At 39.6% G+C, this 13,154-nt stretch overlaps 1 protein-coding gene across 1 annotated transcript in view; it reads left to right on the top strand.

Annotated features, from left to right (window-relative positions):
• The first annotated feature begins 2,535 nt into the window (after nucleotides 1–2,535).
• The window catches only part of ANKRD28 (ankyrin repeat domain 28), a 125,620-nt gene continuing 115,001 nt past the window's right edge, over nucleotides 2,536–13,154 (top strand). Inside the window, exon 1 of the mRNA XM_010585884.1 lies at nucleotides 2,536–2,596. The gene's annotated coding sequence lies outside the window, so the exon portion shown is untranslated. The remainder of the gene's footprint in view (nucleotides 2,597–13,154) is intronic.

Genomic DNA, 13,154 nt, shown 5'->3' with positions numbered 1-13,154 from the left:
GTCTGCGGGGTCCCCCGGGCCAGCCCGGCCCCGCGCCCGTGTTTCGGAAAGGGAAAGGTCTCCGGGCGCCGCTGGGGCAGCGCGAGGCAGCCTGGGCCTGAGGGACTGCCCGGTGTGCGGGGCTCCAGCCGGCGGCGGCGGCTGGGAGGCGCGGCGGAAGGCGGCGTGCCCGGGGACGGGAGCTGGCTCCTCTCCTGCCGGAGCCGGGGCCGGGCAGTGCTGCCCTTCGCAGTTTCACGTGCCCGGGAGCTGCCCGCACCACCTTTCCCTTTCAGGCCCTTCTTTAAAGTCTTTTGTTCGGCTGCTCTATCTTTCTCCTCCGTGGTCCTGACAAACCTTCCCCGAGTCCGTGCTCCCCTTCTGCAAAGCAGAAGGTTCTTCGTGCCCGTAGTGGTTTGTGGCTTTCATCGCATCACACCCTTCTTTGTTTGCAAGACTCTTCGGTTTCCATCCCAGCTTATGAAGAACACTTGTCTTCGCTGCTCTGTCCTTTTCTGGTGTCTCCCCTGTCCTATCTATTGTCTCCTGTGCAGTTTCAAGATACAAAGGTGGGAGGGTCTGCTCTGCCAGTTTGCTGCCTGTAAAAAGGCGCTTGCTAGAAAATGTGTGCTCTTGTGTTTTCATGTGTGTTAGACCAAATTCATTGTGAAAACTCATACACCCTGCTATTGGTCTCCTCCGTACTCTTCCTTAAGATAACTGACTGTAATGCTTGGAGACCCCACCCCCCCAAAAAAAGCGCCACAGAAAAAAACCCACCTGGAAACTTGGCAGTGGTTAGGCAACTGGTATCCTGTGTCTGTTTATTATGCTGATCAGTTTCGGCTCATGGTTACCTGCTAGTCCTTTCATTGGTCTGCATATACCTCTGTCTTTTTACACTTAGGTTGCATGGTCCCTTGGGATTTTGTTGTAAAAAACATTTAGCAATACGGGGCTGGGATCTTTATGTTCTGCTGTATTGTGTGTAAACTTGGTGAAGTCTCATTTTTTTTTAGAACTTCATCTATGAATAAGCAACGATTGTGGACCTGAAATACATGTAGCATCTTTGAGTTAGGTTTCCTTTTAGGCTTTATGGGAGGCTTTCCACAGGAACAGAACACTTGTTCGTCTCTTCTATTAAATAAGTCCTTCTGTTAAATCCAAGAAGTACAACTCTTCTGCAAGTAATCATTGTGAAATAACTCAGAAAAACCCCATCATCATGATTATGTTAACATGAAAGTGCTGTATTTCAGAACTTTTCTTCTGGGAAGGATCCTGCTATTGACTGATGCCGAGGTGAAGTACTGGTCTATGTGGGACCACTGGTCTGACAGAGTAATGCGTGTGAGGCATTCAGCTTCTGTCATAATGCAGGTTTTAATCCAGAAGCATGAGGTGGACTTTTTTTAGAGGCCTCATGGATCTATAAAGGTGCACTGATACACTGGGAATTGAAGTATTCTTTCACTTAAAAGGAGGGTGCTAGGGAAAGGAGGGAGGGAGGGGAGTGCTGGTTTTGAAGAGGCTTTTGTGGAGGGAGTGATTTTTAGCAGCAGCTGTATTTCTGGTGGGTAAGTGTCAGTTGCTTGAGAAATCAGTTATTACAAACTAAATTCTGTTAAAATTGCTTTCTTGAAGAATGCCAAAATAATGAGGAATCAAATTAGCATGAATTATCTTAGTTTTGCTAATTTACAGATAATTCCTCCAGGTCAGTGTTCGTGTGCAGTATGCTGCAAGATGTCTTGACTTCAGGACTAGATGCTGTGCTAAGATTATAACACCACTTGCTCATTATAAAAACCAATTTGTGGTACTATATGAAAGTAGAGCTGTTTATCTTCAGTATTTCATGAAACATGCTTCTGGTTTGCTTGAACCATATACTTTGCTTCATAGTGATGTGTTCATTTAGACTAAAGTAAATTGTCATGTACGTTTGTAGTCCCTATAGTGAGTCTGTCTGTCTTAAGTGGTGGCTGTTTCATGAGGGAGCGCAAAGGCTGCTCTGTTGTTTGTACCATTCAGCTAGTATGAAGGAGGGAAGTGATTTGCTAGTTTCCTTCTATAACAGTCAGACACACTAATAACTGTCTGGAACAAAAATGCTACTAAGTATTACTTTAATGTAATTATCAAGATTATTTTTTTTTTTCCAAAATCAACATAAACCTGTTGATTTTGTTCTTTGATAATGTAGAAGGGCTCTCTGTTACTTGTTTAAATGTCAGAATTATGCTGGGGAGAGGTAGACTTAGGGCATACAAGCAGCTTGGTATTTTCTTACACTTGGTTTAGTTTAGTTTTTCAAGTTAAGTGCTGCTTTTACGCTAGTTTGCAGTGAGAACTTACAATGAGGTGAGAAATTCTGCTCTGAGGCTCTTAGTTGAGCTCAGAGGGTGAAATCCCAGTTCCGCTTGCAGTTGATTTAATTTACTTAGCACACTGATAAACAAAACTTTGATCCTAGAGATGCTTAATGTGTTTGTGAAGCTCAAATATTTGGTTGTCTTTGGAGGCTGATTTGATACCTTTAACTTTCAGAATAAAGGTTTTTCATGCACTGAGAAGAGTAGGCCTTTCCTTGGGTTCAACAAGCAGCCAGCAGGTACATTCTTTACAAATTCGTGTTAACACTGCTTAGGCTTTATTGCTTTGCAATCCTGTGAGGTAGGAATATCTTTCAAAGTTTTGAAATAATTGAGGGTGTCCATTGCATTTTCAGAAGTGACTTAATGTTTGCTTTCAAAGTATATTAGGTATCAAAAAACCCCATAAGCCATATTTGCAAAAATTTCATTTGAAGCTAAATTGAACTATATTGAACAGAGTTGATACCTGTAAGGCTCAATAGCAAACTTTAACTCTGCAGTAGAAAGAGCAATCATTCCAGTGTCAAGTTAGAAGCTGTAGATTGTTCTTGTTGCTCTTGGTTTGTTGTGCAATATTGGATGGAAATGTTTAAAAACAGAGAAAGCAAATCTGCAAATTCTGTCGCTGAAGGTTAAGCCATTCAAGGTAGAGATGAAGAATACAGTAAGTGTACCTTGTGATTAAGATGTTTGCTCTTCAGTTTGTTTGCCTTAGTACTGTCTGCATAGGTTGGTGCTTGTATACCAGGTTCTTCTAGATGAGAAGCTGCTTTAACTGCTGAAGTGCCAAGTGAGAAGGAAACTATAAAAGTTTGTTTCTTCCTGAAACACTGTGGTACTCTCCTGTAAGAAACTGCATTGAAAGCAAAATTTAGGTCAAGGTTCACTGATGTTTTATCAGATGTTTTTTGGGGGGTTGAGGGAAGAAAAAGGAGTAACCTGCTTGTGAGTCTCCATAATGCTATACCTTGGTCTGTCCTGTACAAAAGCCCCCTCAACTCTGTAGAGCTAATTGTGAAAGGCTAAGTGTCTTCTGGGTTTTTCTGCAATTCAGTCATAGCTTCTAGGTACATTAACTGTTTCCCAGAACAGGTAGATTCTTGCTTTAAAGGGTTGCAAGTTAGTCTCTTTGACACCTAAGGAGTAATTGACAGCCTAGTTTTTCTTAGTGGGTAGGTGAAATTTGGATAGCCTAATAGCCGAGGGATTTGTTGCTTTTCTGTTACAAGCCTTACCTGCATACAAGCCTACAGGTTGTCTTTTAGGCTAGCACAAGCCTACATTTCAGTATAGTGTTGCTGAAATGCATGAAGCTCTGATCAAAACTGGCTGAATTTTTTCTTTAATTTTGCAGCTATATAACTATTTGTGGCAAAGCACGTTGGATGCAGCGTCATTACAGTTGGTAAAGCTTTATTTTTTTTCTTTCAGTACATCATAGTTTTAATTATGCATTTGCTGTTTTCTCTGAATCTTAAATATGTAATAGGAAGAAATCTTAGGGCTCATAATAATGGGCATTTGAAAGGAATTTGTATGGGATTTTTCTGTATGACTACTAGGCTGTGCTTGAGGCAATGCATTTATTCCCACAAGTCAGATGTGAGTGGAAAGGATCGGAGTATGAACAACTGCATGAAGATATTAGAGTGACCACTTATCTTGAAAGTCCTTGAAGGCTGTGAGCACTGACTTCTTTATTGCCCATTTATATCTTTCTCTTAGCTGAGATGGATCTTGTTCAATTGGCAGTTAAACAAATGTTTGCAGTGTCATAGTGAACACTCTGAATGCCTCTATGGTTGCTATTTTCATTACTGCCAACATTAGACTTCATTCTTTTAGAATTCATGCCAAGAATAAATGTCCCAACTAGTTCCTTGTTACACTAAGAGGAGGAATGGTCTCCTGTGGTGATGAAAAGGAGCTGCTGCTGTTCGATGAGGGAGGGATATGGTGGGAATGGAATTACATGTTACTGCTCTACAAATTCTGTTCAGACATAGCCTAATGAGATAGTGTTTAATTTTTTTGGTAGAAGTTACATTAAAGTTACTGTTCTTTAAAAAAGATTACTTTCGGGAATCTTGTTGAAGTTGAGAACCACTCTTTGTGTTCTATTCTCCATCACACATTCTTCCTAAAATTTGCATCTAATCTGTTTTAACTGTATACAGGATAACTAAATTAGGGAGTTGTAATACTTGTCAAGACACCTTAAGTCTTATTGTTAATTCTTGTGTTCCCAGGGTAAGAACTCGCGTGTACTGAAAAGATAAGTTTCTTTAATTGATGGAAAACTTTGAGTAACTTGAACTCCGTTTATCTTGTTATATGAAGTAATTACCAGCCCTTCCATTAGAATGTGTTGAGAGAACCTGGTTCTACCCCGTGTTCTTTTGGGGGATCAGATTGCCTGATGATAACTCGGGAACTTTTGACTTGTGAACAAGCAGTTCTTTTCAGTCAAGAAAATAAACTTTTTAAAAAAAAAAAAAGAAAAAAGTGGGGAGAAACAAAGCAAGCCTTGATTCTGCAGTCAGATCCTTATGGCAGATCCTGTTAACTCAGTGGCCTTCTGTGAAGGTATAAAGGTCTATTCATGTAGATAGCATCGAAGGTTTGTGACCATTACTTGGAGGCAAATATCGGGGGGGGGGGGGGGGGAAATGAGACAACTGTGCGCTTGCCTGTGAAGAATTGACTTCCTTAGCACCCACAAAAAAGTCGATGATTCCTGTAGGAAACTAGTAGCTGCTGAGACTCTGAACTAGCAATCTGATGTGGATTGTTACATTCCCAGATTTCTGTCGTTGTTTCCGTTCAATGAAGTGGGTTGTGGAATAAGATGACTGATATTAAATATCTTTAGTGTTACACACCTCATCTTTTATCAGCTAGTTTGTTTCTCGGTTGCTGTACCTTTTATTTTTTCTCTAGTCAGCTGGGCCTTCCTGAGGTCAAACTAATATCTGATCATTTGTTTTCTTGCTCCTGCCAACTTTTTATTTTGTTCTTACCTCTGTTCCTCTCTTCCTATTTCTGGAAATTGAGTGGGAGACTCGTTGCCTTAGTTACAGTGACTAACTGTTTCAAAGTTATTTATAATGTTTGTGTTTAAATAACCTGTATCATAATATAAATCACAAAACATTTCACACCAATAAAAAAAATAAACAAAGCAGTCCATTGCTATGTGCTGGGAGCGTGCTTACGGTGCTGATTCTTGAGGGTTTTGTTTTCCTTCGTTGTTGGGGATGGAGGACAAGTTCTAATTGGCATTTGAAGATGAATCTGAAATAAGGTGTCTTGGTGTTATCCTTTGTGCAAATGAAGACAGACTCTTAATATTTAAGCTCCAAAATATCAAGGAATGTTATTCTTCCTCTCCTTTGTAACGACACTAGCACTCTCACCCAAGGGGTGGGAGTATACTATTTAACCATGTTAATTCAGTTGTGATTGCTCAGGTGTTGATGAATTATACAGCACTGACCCATTTCAGCACAAAAAATAGAGCTAATGCAAGAGTGATGGGACTGAGTAGCTGAGAGAGAAAGGAAGATGAGACTTGTAGCCAGCTGAGTGGGTGCAGAGAGTTAAAGAGGAAGCATCAGCAGTGATATGCAAATGAAAGAGGGGCAAAATAGTTTTCTGTAGCATCCTTGTAGATTGAGGAACTACTTGTTAGCTGAAGCACCTAATGGCTTCTCTCTTATAATAATGAGATGCTCTTTACTGTGAATGGAATATAATCTTACATTTTCATTGGTTATTTCTACAGTTATGTATGTATGTGAATTGAGTGAACAATACTACGTAAGTAGATTGTTGTTTACATCACTAAAGCCTACCTGTTTAGGGCAGCCTGAACACTTAAATGGCTTTCTCACTAAATTACCAAAACTATATTTGAATTCGAGAAGTGTAAAGCAAAGGTCTGCCTATTCTAAAACTGGGGTTTTGGGTAAAACAAGAAAAAAACCCCACTTTGCTTAATCTTGTGTTGTTAAACTTCAGAACTACGTTTACAGGGGTGGGTGGGGAAGCTTTCCTGCCCTAGAGTAGGAAAGAATGCCTCTTAATAGTAAACTGACTCATATTAGGAGAATTTAGTGAATGTTCAGGTTTTGTGGATAACTTCGCCTGTTTGCATGGGTTAGTCTATTTTTGACTGTCCTGAACTGTTGTGAAGCCATCCTAAATGTTTAATGTTTCCACACTTTCAAACAATGAACTGTCACTTAATGGCCTTCCTAATTCCAGCTGATGAGCATTTGCCTCAAGTTATTCTTGGTCATTCTGCAATCATGCAATCATACTTGAGGTTCATTCTCACTTTGTGCTGAAATCCTGTACTTCACTTCCATCCTGTGCAGAGAAGAAAGCATGGGTATACCTGGATTTTTTTTACTTTGGTAAAGTGAAGATAGAACAGTACCTTAATGAAGGAGGAGAAGGGGGCACAAGCAAGGATTCTAGTCAGCGTGACAAAATGAGAATGAAATTGCAGTAGTTAAAGCATTGAGGCCAAAATGAGCCTTTTTAGAGCTTACAGAATTTCTAGCAATTGTGAAGAATTCAGTGTTTTGTTTCAAGATTTTGCGGTTTGCCCTCTACATTTGGTAGCTCCATCTGTACTGGCACCTCTAACAGGGTGGAAGTTGAACCTTCCGTTCAGGAACGTGGTCATCCAGTGGCAGGCGGCACAAGAGACCGAGGATATACCTAGCTCCTAGCTGAAGGACCTACTTGAGTCATAGACAGCTGAACTGGGTGGAAAAAAACCCATGTTCAGGAAGTTCTGTAGTTATTTATATACTAACATAATCTGTAACTAATGCATAATGTAGTCATTTAAATCCATCACTAGAGACTCAGTTTTGTATAATGTTAGGGGTAATTGGTATTCTCTCCTTCCCCATCCCATCTTTAGGTCATCTGCTTCTTCTGTCTACTGCTCACAACGGGCAGGTAGTCTATGCAAAGTTTTTCTTTTCATCCTGAGCACAGATGTCTCTTTCCTGCCTCAGATCCCTGCGTGGTGTCTGTTGATTTTTCTCTACTGCTGCTAATGCTTCATTCTCTCGCCAGCGTCACCCCACTAAGTATTGTTGGTAGGTCAAAATGAAGGAAAAGCACACATAAAATAAACAGATGAAGAAAACCAAAATGCTAACTTTATTTTTCTGGTTACGTTATTACTCATTGTTTTGAATTAGCAAAATGTCCCAAGTCATGGTGCAAAACCAGTTCAGAAATAGCATGTTAATGGAGTTCCCTGCCCCTTACCTCTGTTCTTTTGTGACTGCAGAGTTCTGTTCAGTTCTTGCTATGTTTGTTGAAACATGAGGATCAATAGGAGGAGGTCTTACGCTTGATACTGTGTTGCTGTGCAGTCTCTTTGCCAAATTAGAACCCTGTTTTGGTACTGCCCCATAGCTTTCATTTCCTTTGCTCCTGTCTCAGTTCCAGGAGCAGTATTTTGTTTTACAGCTCTGCTGTATTTGTTGTTTTTTTTAAGCATTCTTTCATTCTGGGGGATAATTCTCAGTATTAAGGAGGACTTGCAGAAGAACACTTTCTCTTCTCACTTCTGTCACCTGCAAGGTTGCAAATGCCATTACTGTCCTCTATCATTTCTGATCCTGTAGTAACCACCCAGCTCATCATTTATTTTTTCCACTCCTACCCCATGATGTTATGTTTTGTATCTTTCCATCCACAAGCACACAGCCATTTAAAGATTACTAACACTACTTAGATCACAGACTGAGTAGTCGTGTTAAAATAGAACTTTTCAAGTAAAGAATAAGTAACATTTTATGACTTGTCTGTAGACATTTGTCTATTCTTCTTTTTACTGTAAGCTTAACAAATTATAATTACTGCAATCGGGCATGATAATAGTCAAATTTATCTACTCCGGAAGAAATAGAGCCCAGGCGAGGAGTTTTTTGAAGGTCTTTGTAACAAGAGCAAAAGAAAGGTGAAGGGATTTGTAAAGCACTAAAGTGAGAATGAGGACAGAAATGGTTAGGATATCACAGATTGTCAGTGTCAGTGAACAGCAAAATCTTCTTCTAATGAACTTCAGCGCTTCGTATAGTCAAGGATCATCCAAAAACCAACAGGTATTCAGATACCCCGTGGAGCTCTGTTCGCAATGACTTCAACATATTGGTTCCTTTTCCTACCTCCTGCACCTTTCTACAGCACAGGAAGGGGACTCTCCCAGCATCTATAATCTCGAACTAACACTGTGAATAATACAGGGAAGAGAGTGCCTTCTGATTTTCTACACCCAGAGATGCAAAAAATGGTTTTGGGTAAAGTGTATCAAATCGGTCATCTTGGAAGGGCAAATATAGCTGCATGCAGCCACATCTTTTATTTTTGAAAGGGCTTCAACTTTGCACATTGTGAATTGGCTTTTTTTTTCTTTTAAAAACTCACAACATTTAACAAGCCATAATTGCTTAAAAAAAAGTGATATTTTTCATAGTCCGCATTTGGACAGATTAGTTGTGAGGTTTCCTCACCTGAAGGTTGGTAAAATTCCTGCAATGCTCTGCATATGTGTTAAAACTGCTTTAGTAGTCATTAAAGTATTAAACTCATTGCATACATAATTAAAGAATAACTACTAGCATCAAAGTAGAAGTACCATGGTTTGTGACTCTGTGAGCACAAGTAGTAGAAGAATTTTGCAGTAAAATTAGGATGACTGTTAAAAAGCTATTGATTACATCTTTGCATTTCAACCTCAGCTTGATCTGGCAGGTTCTCTCTTGCAATGGCTGTACAAAATACTATAAGCATTTAGGGTATCAGACTGGTTTCCTGTCTCGACATCCAACCCCTTACATGAGGGAGCAGTGAGATACGTTTCCTTCTATAAAGTTCTTCACTGGAACTTACATAAGGCAAAGAAATAGTATCTGTTCAAATGACAGGAGGAATAGCAATGCCAGTGGTGTCTGTGGAGACTGTCAGAGGAGAAGTTTAGCTCCCCTTCCCTGGAAGCTTGCCATACCAGTATTAGCAGTGCTCTCCTCCGTGGTGGTTGGAGGTGTTGCAAAGTCATTTTGGAACTGTTGTTCTGGAATAAGTTCTTTAGAAAACTGGCTCTTTGCCTCCTGAATGACCACAAGCAGAAATAAATCTTCTAGGCCTGAAGCTCGGTCTTGTGGCAGCAGTCGGCCCCAGTTAACTGAACCAAAAGACAGAACAAATGTGCCTGCAGAAGAGGTCTCAGAAATGTCTGGAGTTCAGCCTTCTGTGCTGCGGGAGCCCTTACTGCCTTTACTGAAATATGTGTGTTTTAGACACGTTCACAAAAGCCCTCCCTTTTTTTTATATATCATGACGTCAGTGCCCACTAGTGCTTCCCTGATGTTGCCTGACACCACTTATTTTTGGGAAAAGTAACTTGTAAAGGTAGGATGGATGACTGAAGAAAAGAAGAGGAATTGTTGGAATGATGTAATTTGACCTCAGGATTTCATGACCTACTCTTGTGTGGAGTGAAGTGACATGTACCATGGCTGTGAAGCAAAGCATCATCACAGGATGCCTGTTCAAAATGCTAAGTTCTTACTTTGCATAGTGTATGGTGTGGCTGCAGAAGTGAGGTGGCAACTGCTTGGTGTATATTTGCACTGTGTTGTTTCTTTCACTAGATAAGAAACAATGAAAATGACCTGTAACAAGCAAGGTTCAGTACAGGCAGAAACATTGGGATATGTTTTTCTTGTTATTCTGTTCCTCTTTTAAGAGGTTAATTAACAGCCAAAACTGTGCTAATTGTGTGACTTGGAAATTATCTACCACAGCAAAGGCCAGCATTTTCAGCTGACAGATAGGAGAAGGAAATACAGATACATGAACTACTGAATGCTGATGTATTTCTGGTGTAGGGTAGGACTCTGTGTGTGTGTGAGAAATGGAGTACATTGTCTGAATGAACCCCGATCTTTAAAGTCATGTGGAGTAGGTAAATTTTCATGAAAGAGTAGGAGTTTCATAATTTTAGGATGGAGTTTAATGACATGCTTCTCCTTGGGTTGTTTTTTTTTGTTTGCAAAGTTTCTAACAATGATGATTGAAACTTACTGGCTTCTGATCTCCTGCCTAAGGCCACAGTTTGATATTTGGTTGCAGCTGAGCTTAAGCAGTCGCTCATTCTTTTATTCTGCAAAGTGGTGAAAAGGGAGGGGAGAGACAAATTATTTAGGTTAGCATATGACTGAAGTTGTTCCTTGAAAGTTTTCCTAAGTAGAAACTACAAAGGAGTGTTTTGGCTCAGATAAACTTACTCTAATGTCTTCCTTTGTGACAGAAGTCCTGTAATCACAGAAGAGGTGTCTTCTGTGAGCAACCTTTCGTTTGTGGGCTGAGGGGTGAGTGGAGGAACTTGAGTGTGGTCTGCCTTGGACCTCTTTCTCTGGGAAAGTAACTTTAATGCTGTTGGCCTGAAACTTTTTAGCATGTGTTTTGAAACTCAGCAACATGCTTAACTTTCTTGTCTGGTTCCCATTTGTTTTGGGGTTTGAGTGTGGTTGTGAATTCCTCCTTAATTGTGAGAGAACCTAGGGTCTTAAGGATGTCTGCTTCTATTTATAACATCTTGCGTTGACTTACACTGACTATGAAAACACTGAAACAAGAAAAGTTCCTCTGTAACATACTTGTTTACCCCATGTGCTGCCTTTCAGGACCCTCAGCTTTTTCCCATCTCCCATGTGACAACTGTGCGCCAGTTTTCTTGCAGCATTTTAAAGTTGTTTTTCTCTCCTCTTAGGCTGATTACGTGCTCTTTTACTCACAGTTTACCACTAGAGCTCTGAAAATGACATCACACAAACTTTCTGTTGCCTTCCATCTCTTCTCAAGAGGTTACAGTGAAAGTATAAGATCATGTTCAGGTAGTCCAGTTACCTGAAAACTATATGCCAAAAGTAGTCTGAGCTTGCTGCAGCCTTTTCCCTCATAGAAACATGTATGGACAGAAAGCCCTTCAACTTAACTCCCTTGTACGCTTCTGTGTGTGCAGCTCTAATTCTTGGACACCATCCAGTGACAGCTTGGAGTCATGCCTGTTGTGACTAGTGATCCCTCTATCTCTCTGCACAGAGATATATGCTTGGGGTAGGGAAATATAAGAAAAGACGCTCATAGAAAAGTGACTTAAGTTGAAATAAACTAAAATAGTAATTGGTCACTTCTCTACAAGTAGTAATTAATGAAGCATGTCAGTCTAAGAATAAATTTAAGTCTTCTATAATGGAAGAAAATTTTTCATCTTGTCTTTATAGGAAATTGAAATATAAAATAATAGTTAAACTTGTTGTTCTGTGTTCCACATATCACCTAGTATGGTTGTATGGATACCACAACAGAAGCGCATTGGTTGTGTAAATATTTTTATCATCAGCTAGAAAAGATAGCATTTTGAATCACCATTAATGAAAACCTTATCAAGATGGACTATTCCTCACTTCATTCTGTTTCCCAGTTTGATCCTGCTGCAAAGCTGTTTAATCCAGGGGGTTATGGATGAGGCTATTCATGCATTTGACTCTGGTTTAATTTTCTGGAATAAACGATGATAAAAACCTTGGTTTTAAAAAAAAAAAAAGAGCATGTCTTTTGACTGTGAGAATGCACTGGGAATAATTACTCTGGAAAACAAGGGTTTAATAAAATTGCACTTAACAGTCTCCACATAAATAGTTATCTACATATCACCTGTATGTTTGTTATGAGATATCTTTATTATAAGTATTTTGAACTAAAAAGCAAAGAGTATGGAAGATTTTAGTCAGGGCCCTTAGCCCTAATTATTTGTATTTTGGTTTTGGGGGGGGATATGGGGGTGTGGGGTTGTTTTGGGTTTTGGTGGTTTGGTGGTTTTTTGGTGGTTTTTGTTTGGTTTTTTGTTTTTTTTTTTAGAAGTAAGCAGGGAGGACTCAGTGAAGGTCAGGTTACAGCTTCTGATTCATGCTTGTTCTTGAAACTGCTCATCAGCACTGCATTAAATTTTTTTAATATCTGCCTAAAAATCTTAGGCAGTCATTCAGGGGCTACTTCATGAGTAGGTCAGTTGTCTCTGCTTTGGGCTCTAGAGCAGGTGACTGGAGGATAGTAACTGGTGCTGCTTCTAGTGGGTGTCAAAACCCACATGGGTGACATAAAAGTGTGAAACATAAACAAATGAACACTGGGATGCAGGGGGGAAGGGGGAGTGTGGAGGGGATGGAGGTGGAAACAGGCTGACAGACATTTAATAAATAAGTATTTTGCAAAGCATTAGTAAGAAAAGTAGTTTGATATTTAAGAAAACTTACCTAAGTATCTGATTCTAGATTTTCTTTGTAAGAGGAGGGAATATGAGAGGATAGCAGAATCTTACTTGCTGTGCTGAAATAAATGAAAGTTATTAAAAGTATGTAAAGTTTTGAGAACACCTGTATTATGCGGCTATTGGTGTTTAAAAATGAGGTTCAACATTGTGAATTAAATTACATTTATGATAATTTTTTTGCTATTCTGTACTTAATGTTCTCTATCTTAAAAGAGATATGGAGTACTTTTTGTTGTGCTTTTTGCATTATGTTGTACAAAGGTTCTCAGTGATAAGACTAGACAAAAGGTTAATCTATTTTCAGTGTGGTTTATTGGCGTGGAGTGTGGGAACTTTGAGGGAATGTTCAGTTTGTGGGTGTACAGAACAGGATGGGAATTTTTAATGTAAAAATTACATTAGGGAAATATATGAATATAATGTGTTAA

Source organism: Haliaeetus leucocephalus, unplaced genomic scaffold (genome assembly GCF_000737465.1).
Source record: "Haliaeetus leucocephalus isolate CR32 unplaced genomic scaffold, Haliaeetus_leucocephalus-4.0 Scaffold135, whole genome shotgun sequence".
Lineage (NCBI taxonomy): Eukaryota > Metazoa > Chordata > Aves > Accipitriformes > Accipitridae > Haliaeetus > Haliaeetus leucocephalus.
This window is presented reverse-complemented; position numbering and strand designations above follow the sequence as displayed.